Source organism: Hypanus sabinus, chromosome 10, assembly GCF_030144855.1.
Source record: "Hypanus sabinus isolate sHypSab1 chromosome 10, sHypSab1.hap1, whole genome shotgun sequence".
NCBI classification, from domain to species: Eukaryota; Metazoa; Chordata; class Chondrichthyes; order Myliobatiformes; family Dasyatidae; genus Hypanus; species Hypanus sabinus.
Genome location: NC_082715.1, coordinates 160,940,499 through 160,955,670, shown reverse-complemented (window position 1 = coordinate 160,955,670; position 15,172 = coordinate 160,940,499). Strand labels below are relative to the sequence as shown.

At 41.5% G+C, this 15,172-nt stretch overlaps 2 protein-coding genes across 12 annotated transcripts in view; one reads left to right on the top strand and one right to left on the bottom strand.

Annotated features, from left to right (window-relative positions):
- The window catches only part of LOC132401288 (zinc finger protein 214-like), a 1,156,463-nt gene that overhangs the window by 1,095,841 nt on the left and 45,450 nt on the right, over window positions 1-15,172 (bottom strand). The gene's annotated exons all lie outside the window — the stretch shown is intronic.
- Window positions 1-15,172, top strand: part of LOC132401282 (zinc finger protein 229-like) — a 50,033-nt gene that overhangs the window by 17,258 nt on the left and 17,603 nt on the right. The window contains exons 1-2 of one of the 11 annotated variants that reach the window (XM_059983368.1): window positions 10,775-10,898; window positions 11,833-11,895. The exons of 8 other annotated variants lie outside the window; for them this stretch is intronic. The gene's annotated coding sequence lies outside the window, so the exon portion shown is untranslated. Of the gene's footprint in view, window positions 1-6,678; window positions 6,820-10,774; window positions 10,899-11,832; window positions 11,896-15,172 lie in introns of those variants that run through there. 2 more of the 11 variants (XM_059983366.1, XM_059983367.1) reach the window with 2 other exon arrangements.

The following is a 15,172-nucleotide window of genomic DNA, read 5'->3' as shown; positions in this document are numbered from 1 at the left end:
CCATCTACTAAACACATCTCTAATAACTAAGCAGTATCTATAGCAATGTACTCTAGGCAATTCAATAAAATCAACTTGTGGACACGGAAACGGTCCACCTGTCTGGGGAGTCGTATCCAGTGTGCAGGGTACAGGTTACCAACCATTCCCTCCTTTCCCAGGTGTGTACAATTATGTATATAATCGACCAATATTGGTAAAAACTGTGTAGGAACACAAACCTGTCCCACTGGGGTGGTCCACAAACCTAGGTCGGGGTCTTTCTGGGACGACAGTGTGCGGTCCTCCTCACAGGCGAACTCCTGAAAAGTACGTACCTCCCGCATGTCTGGCAAACCCGCTGTGCTTGAGTCACGGAGGGCTGATTGACGGGAACCCGACGGGACTACAACTACCGAGGATTGTGCCGCACTTTTCTCTGTCTTATCTGCTAACGCGTTTCCTTTAGTGACCCAGTCGGACATGCGTGTGTGGGCCTCACATTTAATAATAGCCAAAGCTCGAGGTAGCTGTAGAGCAGTGAGTAAGTTGTTTACAAAGGTGGCGTTGCTAATGGGGTGGCCAGAGGGGGTCAGGAATCCCCAAAGCCCCGTAGTCATGTACAATTCCGGATGCATAACGCGAACCTGTGTAAACATTCGCATTTTTGTCTGTTGCTGGGATACAGGCATGAGTCAGAGCAAACAGCTCAGCCTCCTGGGCCGAGACAGCAGCTTCAAAAGAGGCCTGCTCAATTACTTCACTGTCTCACTATCGCATCGCCAGAACATCGTTTCCCTGCTGGATCCACAAAAGAGCTTCCATCCTCATAAAACGTTGCCTCGGGCTTGAGGGGTTATTGCGGAATGGATGGGAGAGTCTGTCCTTCTTTCACAGTGATCCGGACAGGGGCAGTTGGTGCGGTCGACTTCATGGCCTGAAATTGCCCAGAGATGGGGTACAACGTCTTGGGTTCAGTCAATATTAAAAGAGTGTCTTACCAGATGTCCCATCTTCACCTCAGACTCCTTCCAGTATCGGAGTTGGCCCGCGGCCAAGTCTTGTCAATCTCCCTCGGTGCTGGAGGCTTGTTTCGTCAGGGTGTAGGCAAGGAACCTAGGGTTGAACCCAGGGCAAACCCTAACGGTGGTATGGGGAACCACCAGCCCTGTCTGTAGCCGAAGGAAATCCGGACCTTTGGCCGGTAATGCACCGCCCTCTCTTCCTTTAACCTCTCCAATCACTGTGACTGGGAACTTCTGTCCCTCGGGGGGTGCTTTCCTCAGTTGAGCACCCCGTAGGGTCATAGCACAGAGTCACATGGGGGTCGGCCCTGGGCATTGGGGGTTCAAACGCAGTGGAGTCCTGATTGTGCTCAACACTGGGGATTGGAAACTGGGGAAGCTGTCGGCTGTTCATTAGTCCCAGGCTGATACCCTTGTCTGTGCATAGAATCTCAACTTCCAACGGACAGAGCAAGTCTCTCCCTGTTAGATTACACCCCCGACTGTAAATGAAACCTCACACTGGTTCTCCTGGAACTCCACCTGCAGTGGCCGGGTACGTGAATACAAACCCAGACAGAGTGATTGTAGCGTTTGATAGCTGGAATCCCTTTTCCCATACTATTTCTTGATCGAGGGTGGTTGTGGTTGCCTCCATATCAATCATAAACGTAATTGGAATTCCAGCAACCTGCAATATTACATTGGGCTCTTCCTGAGGGGTGGTACTCAAGGTAGGAAGCATCCTTGTTTGGCAATTTCTAGATGGGTTATTGTCCCCACCTGTCCCTTGGTAGGTTTTTGCTCCTGTTTCTGATCCCCAGATGTAGCCCGCTCACGTCCTTCTTCCTGCTGAACATGTAATATTAGTTCCCTTTGGGGTTGGTCGGGATTCGAAAGCCGGGTCCCAGTAGTATGTAAAAGCTCGTCCCAATAGTCTGGTCCCGATTCTCCAGGCTTAGGTTTGCATTTGAGTACTTCAGTGATATCTACAGATTGCTGAAGAGCCGTTTCCAAGGCTTGAATAATCTGGTCTGTCTGTTCATTCTCATTAAGGTTTCCTGCTGCAAATCTTCATAGGTTTGGTATCTCAATTCTGCCTTCCATTTCCAGCCCTCATCAGCTGAGAGAATCATGCAGCAGAGACTGGATAAATCTTGCGGGCTCACATTAAACATTGGTATAGTACTGCGGACATACTGAGCAAACTGTGCTGGGTTTTCTTTTCTCTCTGGGGCCTGATTCATGATCATTATCATTTCTTGAGGCTTCCAGTGTGCAGACACAGGAACTACTGAGGGCTGTCCCCCCTCCTGATTGTGGATTGGGCAGTGTTCGGGTGGGCAATTGTCTCTGTGGAGCCATTGGCTCTGGGGTTTTATTGGATTCTCCCCTCCCTGACTCGGAATAATCCTCGGTATTCCCGTTCTGGATCTCGGTATAGGGACCTCCCCTTCCCTGTGCCACTGTTTTACCCGAGCAGCCACTGTATCTGAGAACTGGGAGGATTGGGGTTCAGGGGCACTGGGTGCACTTGGCCTGTGGTAAGGTGGGGGTGGTACGGTGGGTGTCCATTCCTTATCACGATCACTGTCCTCAAACAGGGTCGGTATGCCAGACATGGGTTGGGGATCCCTTGTTTCCCTGTCAGTTCGAACTTTAGACTGACGTTCCCGCCCTTCTCTCCTATCCAGGCCGGCCTTGGTTTGCTTACGTTGTTTTTCCTTTCTTTCTCAAGCTTTTTTATTAAGTTTCAAATTGATAAACACAACAATGATAATGATGCAAAGAGATCGGGATTACATTTAATAACAGTTAACATATACAGACACAGACTCTGAGTAACGTGTGTAATCTCAGCCTCCCAATCTCTTAGTAGCTGAAAATGAAATTAGGAGTGGTACTATCGATCCTTCGGTTAAATTTGAAGAAACTTGGAGGCCATTTATTCAACATTTTCATATGATGTTAGCTGACCTTTTCTGAATCCTTCTCAAGAACTTTTTGTTCGTGTACAGAGGAGCGGAGTTAATGACAAATAAATGTATCCTGTCAAGTCCTATTATATCTAATTTTTTCTTCCAACCATCCAGAACTGATCAAGCTTTTCTTTTATGGAAAACGAAGGGAATAGCATGTTTTCATTATTTACCGTAAATTCCGGACTATAAGCCGCTACTTTATTCCCACACTTTGAACACTGTGGCAACACTGCGGCCTATACTATGGTGCGGCTAATGCATGTTTTTTTTTCATGCCGCCAAAAACATTTTGCCTCGTAACAGTAGACCAATAAAATTGATGAGTAGTTCAGAGGTCCAATGAAATTGTACGATAAATCAAGCGCACTTTCACAATTAAATTATTGTAAATCAGTCATTTGTACTCACCCTCATCAACATGGAAAACACTCGAAGAAAAGCATATGATGCAGCTTTTAAGTTAAAGGCGATCAATCTGGCGGTTGAAGAAGGAAATCGAGCTGCTGCACATAATCTTGGCATAAATGAATCGCAGGTGAGACGGTGGAGACGCCAGCGTGAAGAACTGAGTCAATGCAAAAAGACGACAAAAGCTTTCAGAGGTAATCATAGCAGATGGCCCGAACTTGAAAACTTTCTTGAAGACTGGGTTAACACACAGAGAGCAGGCGGCCGCGGTGTTTCCACCGTGCAGATCAGACTGAAGGCTAAAGCAATCGCCACCAAAATGAAAATCGAAGATTTTAGAGGTGGGCCATCGTGGTGCTTTAGATTTATGAGACGAAAAGGCCTGTCCGTCAGGGTACGCACGACTCTGTGTCAGTAGCTCCCTCCCGACCGCGAGGAAAAACTTGCTAACTTCCGCACATTCACTCAAACAAAGATAGCGGAGAATTCCATCGGGCCAGATGATATCATAAATATGGATGAAGTACCTTTGACGTTTGACCTGCCTCTCACTCGGACTGTTAATAAAAAGGTGACTCGTCCATCACACTGAAAACAAGTGGCCAAGAGAGAACGCATTTTACTTGTGTTCTGAGCTGCACAGCATCCGGACTAAAGCTTCCACCGATGGTGATTTTTAAGCGGCTGACAATGCCAAAGGAAAAATTCCCAAAAGAAATCATGGTGAAAGTCAATAAGAAAGGTTGGATGATGGAGAGTCTAATGAAGGATTGGCTGAGAGAGTGCTACGCCAAGCGACCAGGGGGATTTTTTCACAGAAAAAAAGCATTGCTCGTTATGGTTTTAGTGCGCAGGAGGAAGATGAAGAAGGTGGTCAATAACTTTTCCTGGTAGGCTGCAGTATATATATATATTTTTACCAGTCGTTAGGAGATATTGGAATGTTGTTCGTGCACTGTTCAGTAAAAAAGTATACGCAACGTAATTTGTGTGTTACTGATACGTATGTATATCTAAAAGTAGCTGTGTTACAGGCACTGTTCGAAAAAAAGCATTTGCAATATGTATTTGTTTATGTTACCATACGGATTTAATTAAAAGTTAAAAAATCCTCACGTGTAATATCTTTCTGTGTAAATATCTCATATTACAACGTGGGACACCTGCGGTTTAAAATCCGGTGCGGCCTGTACAAGTACAAAATTGATTTTCTTTCTAAAATTAGAGCGTGCGGCTTTTAATCAGGTGCGCTCTGTAGTCCGAAATTTACGGTACTCATGGATAACTGTCTCCTGTCTTTTGAACAGTTGTCTAATAAATATAATTTGCCTAGATCACATTTTTTCAGATTAGAAACTTCTTGAATGTTATTTTACCCACTTCTGAATTCCACATCAAACTGAAATTACAGAAAAAATTGTAGGTTTAAACCCCTGTCAGAAGAGTTTAATAGCAATTATTTATGATCTGATTACGAATATACATCTAGGTACATCTGATAAAATTAAGAATGAAGGGGAAAGAGAACTTCAGGTATTTTTACCTATAGAGAAATGGGAGAAAATTCTCCAACTAGTTAACACTTCTTCAATGTGTGCAAGGACGTAGCGGTGGAAACAAACCCAAGTGCTGAACGCAGGCACAAAGGCCAAATCGGGAGGCGTTACGGTCATAGCGAGTGTGGATTGGGTGCCAAGGGAGTCTTTACCCGGAGTCTTGGTTTTAGTAGAGAATTCAGGAACGATGCTGGACTTAGAACTGATAATCCGAAGAACCATGGAACGAGGTTACTCATACACAAGTTGACCAACGAACTGGCAGCTCCTTGTTGTGGTCACGGAGTTCTTATACAGCATTTGCTGATGGAAAGCAGGTGTTTGTAGTTAGTGGAACCTGGGAATAATTGGAACTAAATGAGGTGATTGAGGCCCAGTTCCTGAAGTGAATAGCCAGTTGGGCAATTGCCAGAAGGGACCATGACATGTTCACGCTTAGATAGGGCCCATATGTCTGAGGATGTTAGCTCATTTTTATTACCATATAAATCCTGTCTGTGACAGACGTAATTCTTTTTTTTTAATTAATTTTTTTTATTTAAGTTCATCATCAAACAAACATTTCCAAAAGATGTATTTCAGACATTGTGCATATATATCATATAATCATATATGTCACAAATCTCCACAAAGTATTTCAGTTCAATTCAGTTTCAGTTTATTGTCATTGTCACAAATGCAATGCAGTTAAAAAAATGAGACAACTGCAGAATGATATCACGAAAGCACATGACAGAACAGACTACACCAGAAAATCCACATAACGTTTGGCAATCCCCAATCCAGAGTCCGGAGAGGCTGCTGCGTATTAATATCGCACTACCATCTTAGCGCGTTCCCCGGAAAGGAGCTCCAAATCCTCTAGACAAAGCAAGACCAAAAACTAAAGTTACAATACCTGCACAAAACCACATAGTTACAACAGTGCAAACAATAGCATAATTGATTAAAAAACAGACCGTGGGCACAGTAAAAATAGTCCAAAGATGTTAAAGGACTATAAGTTTGCAAGAAACCACCACACAGTTTCCACAAGACCTCAGGGTCCTGATAGACTCGCCATCCCAGGCCGGCAGCAGAAGAGAATACCCCCGCTATGGACTTCCACAGCGCTGCCCGACTCAGCCTCGCAGACGCAGCACACAATGAAAGCTCCGTCGAACCCAGCCTCGCAGACACAGCACACAATGAAAGCGACCTGACCACAGCGGACTCCAAATCCATCGAACCTCCGAGCTTCCGACCATCCCCTCCGGCACAGCTTCTCCGAGCACCATCCTCTGCTGAGGTATACACTCAGTATGTATTTTATGTATGTAAGTCGAATGTATTTTAAGATTTGACAACCCCTCATACATGCTTGAAATGATTCTACTACCGTTATCTGAATTATATGCTTTTCTAAATAGCTCTATCAAGCATGTATTACATTTTTAAGCATCTTATTAACATATTGTCACATCTGTAAATACTGATAAAAATCTTGTTTTTCTAGTAAGTGTTTCTCTTTAAGCATTTCAGAGTTGTACAGTGTTCCTTCTTTCATTATATTGCAAAGAACTGTTATTCCTTTAGCTTCCAGTCCTTAAATCTAGCATCCAATTTATTTGGTGTAAAATCCGAGTCATAAGCACACCATTTAAGAATTGCAATATCTCCCTCTAGATTATATTCTTTTATAGTAGTTTTCCATATTTTAAGAGTCAATTTCACCCATGGGTTATCAATAGTATTTATGTACCTTTGCAGGTTGTTATCAGCCAAAATTGCTTGTATGGGGATGGGAAGTACCCGCTCCTCAATGTTTTTCCATTGAGCGTCACATGATGGGTTGCACCAACATATCACAGCTCTCAACTGTGCTGCAAAATAATAATCTCTGAAGAGAAGGTAGGCCCCATCCTCCCTTTTCCTGGGCTAATTGCAATGTTTTGAGACAAACTCTAGGCCTTTTACCTTGCCAAATATACCTTGATAACTTGTTCCATTCATTGAATTGATTTTGATTAATCTCTATTGGTAGGGTCTGAAAGAGATATAACAGTCTGGGCAGTGTATTCATTTTAATAGACTCAATCCTTGAACTGAGACTGAAAAAAGGAATCAGGTTCCATCTTGCCATATCTTCCTTAATTTTTTTTATATAAAGGCTAATAATTACATTCTGATAATTTTGCCAAATCTTTTGGCATAATGATGCCCAAATATTTGCAAGACTCTGTTTGCCATGCCCAAGGATATCTACTTTCAACTTCTCTTGGTGGGCTATAGTAATATGAAAGTAATTGGGCTTTATCTATGTTGTTCTTGTATCCTGATAATTAACCATATTGTTCAAAGGATTGCATCAATTTAGGTAAAGAGTATGTTGGTTGCCCCAGATAGATCAAAATGTCATCTGTGTAACAAGCCAATTTATGCTCTGTCCCTTTAATAGTAATTCCCCTGATATCTTAATTTTGTCTGATGTATTGAGCTAATGGTTCCAGATATAATGTGAAGAGTAGCGGTGACCATGCACAACCCTGTCTGGTGTCCCTTTCTAGGGTAAAACTATTTGATAAATATCTGTTGATTTTAATCCTAGCAGTGGGGTTGTCATATAGTGCCTGTATAGTTTTAATAATTGTGTCTTGGGAACCAAATCTATGTAAAACTCTGTAAAGAAAATTCCAATTAACCGAATCAAATGCCTTTTCAGCATCCACACTTAGCACTATTGCTTAAATTTTATTTTTTTGTATATGATCCATAATGTGAAGTGTCCTTTGTATATTGTCTTGTGTTTGGCGTTGTCGTATAAAACCTGTCTGATCATTACGTATCAGTATGGGTAGAAACTCCTCTAATCGTTTGGCCATGATGGAGGTAAATAACCTGTAATCTACATTAAGAACGGATATTGGTCTAAATGACCCGCATTCCATTTTATCCTTGCCTTCTTTCAGTATAGCTGAGATTATCGCTTCCTTCCAACTGGGTGGCATTTGTGCCTGTTTTAGAGCCTACTTCAGTGTGGGGAGTAAAACAGGAATTAACTCATTTTTAAATTCTTTATACCACTCTGCTGTATACCCATCTGATCCTGGTGACTTGCTTAATTTAAGCCTACTAATTGCAGCTTTTAATTCAACTTCAGTTATGTCAGCTGTCATTGTTCTATTTTGTTCTTCGCTTAAAGTGGGTAACTCTAGAGAATTCAAGAAGGTGTCAATTTGGGTTATGCTTCCCTCTGGAACTTTGGAATATAGAGTTTTGTAAAACACTTCCAGAGCTTCTTGAATTTTACTTAGCTTATTTTTTATCATTTTTTTCTTGGGTCCCTAATTCTAAGAATTGTATTTTCTGCTATCTTTTGTTTTCAGTTTCCACGCCAGTATTTTCATAGACTTTGATCCACTTTCATAATGTCTCTGTTTCAGAGACATTAAATTTTTCTTGATTTCGTGTGTAGCCAAACTGTTAATTTCATTCCTAATTTTTTAAGTTTCCCCTAATGTATCCTGTGCCAAATTCAGTTAGTGTTTTTTCTCTAGTTCCTTCAGCCTATTTTGTAATTCCTCTAATGTTTTATTCATTTTTTTCTTATATGAAGATATTGCTATAACTTTCCCTCTTAAGACCGCCTTCAGAGTATCCCATAAAATGGGAGGTGAAACCTCTCCATTGTCATGGAATTCTCAGTAGAGACCAATTTCTTTTTTAATTTGTTCCTTAAAGTATGGATCATTGAGTATGCTTGAATTTAGTTTCCAAATAGTATTCTTTGGCTGTAGATCAAAATCAACAGATAAATATATAGGTGCATGGTCATTTCAATCTATTGTCCCAATTCCACAGGTGTTTATTTTGTCTTTGTCTTTTCCAAATGTTATGAAATAGTCTATTCTTGTATATACAGAATGGGGAGCAGAATAATGAGTGTAATCCCTTTTGTCAGGGAAATGGTCACTCCACATATCAATTAAACCAACATGTTCAAAAAGCGTATTAACTTCCTTATGTAAAGATTTTGTTTCATAGCTTTTTCTATTGGAAGAGTCTAAGTTTGGTTGTAATTGTAAATTTAAGTCTCACCCACATATCAGGAGACCTTCTGTTTCCACTACCATAATATCAGTAATTTTCTTAAAGAAACCAATATCACTTCCCGAGGGTGTGTATATATTCAATAAAGTAACTGAATTTCCATCTATGTTCCCCCCTACCAGAATATATCTGCCCTCTTTATCTCCCATTTTGAATACTTTTTCAAAATTTAGCTTACTTGAGATAAGAATAGCAACTCCTCTCCTTTGTCCTGATTTATGAGAGAAGAAAAACAAATTAGTGAAGCCCATTCTATTTAGTTTTCTTTGCTTGTTATCACTTAAATGAGTTTTCTGTAAATATACTACATGGGCTTGTTCTTTTTTCATTTTGGATAAAATTCTATTATGCTTGATTGGATTTAATAGCCCATTGACATTAAAAGAAATGAATTTTACTTTGTCCTTAGCCATCTGTATTTATCTGTCAATGTATCATTGAAATTAGCAGAATAAAACTTAATCGATCTACTCCCTGAACAAATAAGAACCAAGAAATGCAAATAATAACAAAAATGGCAATGAACGATTCCAAGGCTGAGGTCTCTAGTAGATGACCCTGTGTTGAGCTAGAGGAAATGTCCAGCTGTGGGGGGATAACCCCTCCTACTTGTGAGTTGAGGGCCCCCATTGCAATATTCATAAAAGTCAGTGAACAAATCCATTACACAGAAAAGATTTCCCTGTGTACTCCTATAAGTATACACACACGCACGCGCGTGCATATATATACATATATATTACATACATTCACATATATGCATGCACACACACACACACACACACATATATATATATATACTTATTTTGGGGAAAAAGGAGTAAGTGAGCGAAGAAAGAATAACAACTAAGTAATATAAAATCCACATTATAATAAGTATTTCTCGAGATAGGTATATCACCGTTTATTTTTGCTTCCGTTTAGCTTCTCAACATTTTTAAAGTTAGCCAAACCTTATGGCTCTTCTGGAGGGGGTGAGGACTGTCTTTGGAAAGCCCCCAGTCTCTTCCTGATATATTTCTCTCAGCCTCCTCTCGTCTCCTGCCTTCTCGATTCTCGCACTATTTCCCAAGCGGTGCAGGATAATTCCTCAGCCAGGCTTTCCCTCGGTTTGATCACACTGATGGGAAACCCTCTGGCCTTCATGTCTGTAGTCGCCTCTTCCAATGTCTGATACAGTTGGATCCCATCTTGATAAAACACTCGAAGTTTAGCAGGGTATGGAGTTTGAAATCTAATCCATTCTTGTATTAGTATTCACTTTACTTCAGTGTATTCTTTACGTTTCTGCAGGACCGCCGGTGGGGTAATCTTGGTCAAAATATATTAATTTATCATCTAAAAACACCCTCTTCTTACCCCAGGCACTTCGTAGTATCTCCACCTTGATACTGTATCGAAGGAATTTATTTATTATTGAGCGTGGCTTATCTGCTCTATCTTGGGTAGGGTTCGGGACGAGCGCATGATGCGCTCTCTCAATTTCCAGCTCCATAGTCGAGGGAAGTTCCAGCGTGTCCCACAGCAACTTTCCAACAAACTCCGTCATAGACAAGCCCTCCACTCCTTCGGGAACGTATATTTTGATATTTTTTTGCCGTGATCTTCCCTCCAGGTCAAGCAGTTTACTTTCTTGGTGATTTAATATTTTTAACGTCTTACTTAGTATCTGTTCCATGTTTTGAACGTGATCTTCCACCTTCTCAATTCGAGTCTCTGCCACCGCTATTTTTTGATTGACGTTGGCGAGCTCTGACTTAATATCATGTAACTGCTGTTTTATATCTTTCTGGAACTCCAATATCTCTTTCAAAATTGCGATCATACTCGCCGCTTCGCCTGAACGAGGTCCGGTGTCCACCTCACTCACACGCAGTCAGGTAGGAGAGCTGCTCGCTGCACTCCTCTCAGCCGCAGGCTCCGCGGTGTCGCTTTTTTTATTTCCATTCTTTTTCCCCATTCTTGTCCCACTTATCAGTTCAAATACTTTTGAAAAATACTATATTTGATGGGTTAATGGGGCTTAATACGCGTTTTTCCGGAGGAACCAGTGACTTCAGCTGCCCTTCTCAACGATGATGTCACCGGAACCCCGGTAGATGTAATTCTGAGGTAGCTTCCTTGACACACATGTTCTGGTCGTGTCCTCTTTTGGAAAAATATTGGACAGACATTTCTGATATTATTTCATTAGTTTTGCTTACATTGTTTTTCCTGCTCTCGTTTTCGGCGCCCATCCACCCATTCACTCTCCGCTTTTAGCATCTCCCAACCTTTGGCGTTCCTCTATCCCTTTGTCACATGCATTATTCCTCCAACTTGCTAATAATATACTGTTCCACTTCACATCTGCCCTTTCAACAATTTCCACCTCTTTCCGCAGTTCTTCCATTTCAAATTTACTGCTTGTTCGCATGAGGTAATATCCCAGGTTGCCCCCCCCCCCCACCCCCAGTGACCACATTTTGTTCCCCAATTTCTTATTCAGCACTGCACTCAACATTCGCAAATCTTTTTCCTTTTCTGGAAAATTCTCACACATATTGTGTCGGGCTGCTCCTGGCCCACTCGTATCAATCAACTACAATCAACCCATGTTCTCGAAGTAATTTACCCGGCACAAAGCCTCCCGCTCAATTAACAACCAGATAAATTTACCCGGCTGGCACCTCCTGCCCACTTAATACATTTACCCGGTTGGCACCTCCTGCTCAATTGATAAATTTACCCAACACGTTTACCTCCTGCCCACTTAGTAAAATTTTGCCTACCTTATACAAGTCTCTTGACAGATTCTTTCCTGATCCTGTCAAGGTATGTGATCGGCCTTGGGTGAGGGACCGTACCTCCAAAGGAACTAACAGAGAGCGACAAAAGGTAAAATACCGATTGGGTGCCCGGTCGGTCTCTGCAGTCCCCAGAGTGGTCCAGCCGCTTCCTCAGCCCTTCTGCTTGGCACTCCCTACATTGGGATCCTGTTCGTGATGCCAAATGTTAGAGTTGAATCTGAATAAAACTCGGGAGACCAGATTCTTATCATCACCACAGTTTATTGCTCATTCTCCTGCAGGAGTTTGTGATGCAGTTGTCAAAGGGAAGGCACGTAAGTACTGCCACCATCTGACAAGTGGACTGATTTAGTCAGGTTACAGACGTATATTTATACATAGTAAGCCCCATACATTACTCTTGCAAGGTGTTATTTGAACTGGTACGCCCACCAAGTCTGTTGGTGCAAAATTTAATTACTTTGATAAGGGAGTTTGTTGAATCAAAGTTGTAATTACAGATGGATGTTCTGTCCAGTCCTTATCAGTTACAGTATTCCCTTTGCAAGGCCCTGACTTAATTACAGATGTTCATTCCTGTCCTTATCCGTGAGTCCTCCTCCCTATACTCAAACAATGTATAATCTTATCAGTCTCTCTGCAAGCCGCAGAGAACTGGTAATGAGCCTGTCTTAGCTAACTGCTGAAGACACAATTCACTAATTCCTATTCAGTCCCAATTATTCTTTTAGGCAGAGGTTACATACATTTTTTATATATCCTTAATTCCTCAGGAAAGTTCAGGGGAAATATTTATGTCCAATATAGAAACTGGTGTTTTCTATGTGTATTGTGGTGATGCAAAAGTTGCTGGAGAATTTACAAGTGGGAAGAAGTGGGGTGATATTTGGAAATCTGACTTTTTAAAGCGTAATTCAGCAAGCATATCACATATGGACAGTTTGAAAACGCTCTGGTGAGAATATCGTTCATTACCCAGTACAGGCTTGCTACATAGGTTGTGTGAGAGTGCAGATGAACTTGATCACAACCCAGAGGAGATCAAAGTTCTTATCAACAGTGATTTGCTAGCTGTTAAAATGAATACCTCTCTATTTAAAATGCACTCTGTACATGTTGTCACTGGGTTAAAAAAAGTGCACAGTACGAGATTTATGCGTACTCTGCTCATTACAAATTAGAGCGGACATTGGTGGGAAGGTGGGGAGACCTCCATTGTCCCTGATGCCCTCACCTACAAGATGTGCATCCAGCTACAGCTTGTAACCCTGCACTTTAAGGAGTTGGCACTTGAAATTGAGTAATTCTGAACCATCCAGGAGTTGGAGGGGGTGATAGATATGACCTGAAGAGAGTTGAGTTACACCCAAGGTGCAGGACACAGGAAACTGGGTGAGAGTCAGGAAGGGGAATAAGGTTAAATAGCCATCGCAGAGTACTCTTGTGGCTATCCAGCACAACAACAGGTGGACCACTTTAGAAACTGTTGGGGGGGATTACCCGGCAGAGGAAAGTCAAAGGGGTGATAGAGATTCATTAGTAGGGGAAGAGAACAAGAGGGGATTAATATCCTAGTGGTAGGGCTTGCTAGAGCTAGTGTGGGGGAGAGATGATGTGGTTAAAATAAGTTGTAGGGGGAATGGGAGCCAGAACAGAGAGTGGAGAGATTGAATTGGAATTGACTTTATTACATACATCCTTCCTCTACATGAGGAATAGAAATCTTTATGTTACATCTCCATCTAAGTGTGGAATGTGTAATTAATAGTAATTTATAATAAATAGTTTGTACATGGGACAGTCAATATAACATGGAAATGCAATTGGATCAGCATGAATTAATCAGTCTGATGGCCTGGTGGCAGATGATGTCCCGGAGCCTGTTGGTCCTTTTGCTGTGGTACCGTTTTCTGGATGGTAACAGCAGGGACAGTTTGTGGTTGTGGTGAAATGGGTCCCCAATATCTTTTGGTCCCTTTTTACACACTTGTCGCTGTAAGTGCCCTGAATAGCGGGAAGTTCACATCTACCGATGCACTGGGCTGTCCGCACCACTCTCTGCAGATTCCTGCCATTAAGGGAGGTATAGTTCCCATACCAGGCAGTGATGCAGCTAGTCAGGATGCTCTCAATCGATGAATCGATTTCCAAGTAACTTCAATAGCCTTTTTGTCTACTGCCAATGCAATTTTTATGTCCCTGTAGAAAGTTCTTAGGAATTGGGGCCCCATCCCAAACTTCTTCAACCACCTGAGGTGAAAGAGGTGCTGCTGTGCTCTTTTCACCACACAGCCGGTATGTACAGACCACGTGAGATCCCTGGTGATGTGGGTGCTGAGGAACTGAAAGCTGTTCCCCCTCTCAACCCCAGATCCACTGATGTCAATAGTGGTGAGCCTGTCTCCATTCCTCCTGCCGTCCGCAACAGGCTCCTTTGTTTTTGTGACAATGAGGGAGAGTTTGTTTTACTGACACCAGTCAGATGTTGTTCAGACCGCAGACAGAGTCAGCGATCAAATGGTTGAGCATAGCTCAATGAATGTGCTGAGCTGTGTATATCACAACGCAGGAAGCATCGTAGGAAAGCCAGATGAGTTCAGGAGGGGCTTGATTGAACCCTACAGTCTAAGGGATTTAGAGGAACAAATTTGTAGAGAGATCGCAGACCATTCCAAGAAACAAAGGTTGATTCAGTAAGTGATTTTAATTTTCCATATATTGACTGGTACTCCCATACTGTAAAGGACTCAATGGGGTAGAGTTTGTCAAATCTGCCCTTAATCAGTACGTAGAATTCCCAACATAGAACTGTGCAGTAATCTGTTGGGAAATGATCCAGGGCTGGTAACAGAAATTAATGATCATTATGCCATGAGATTCAAAGTAAATATGGAAAAAGAGGGGTCTGGACCACGGGTTGAGATTCTTTCTTTCTTTCTTTTTCAATCTTTTTATTAAATTTCATATATAAAAAAAAACAACACAAAATAATGAATAGATTACAGATTCAATAAACTTGAGATTACATTAGTAATAGGATAATAATATCCTATTAAAACATCCATCAACAAAAGGTACATAAATCAATCAAGTCTATGTAAATATATATGAAAAACAAAAATAATCGTCGAAAAAAGAAAAAAAAAATTGAAATTATATATGAGAAAAAATATATAATGAAAAAAAATACTAAACTAACACTAACATGGGCAATAATAGCACTTTATAAATATATAAAGGTGTCAAGAAAAGAACTCCAGAACTCCATACCTGAACAAGTATAAGTAGAGAAAAGGATCTGAAATAAGCCAAATTAATTCATATGAAAGTGTCGAATAAATGGTCCCCAGGTTTCTTCAAATTTA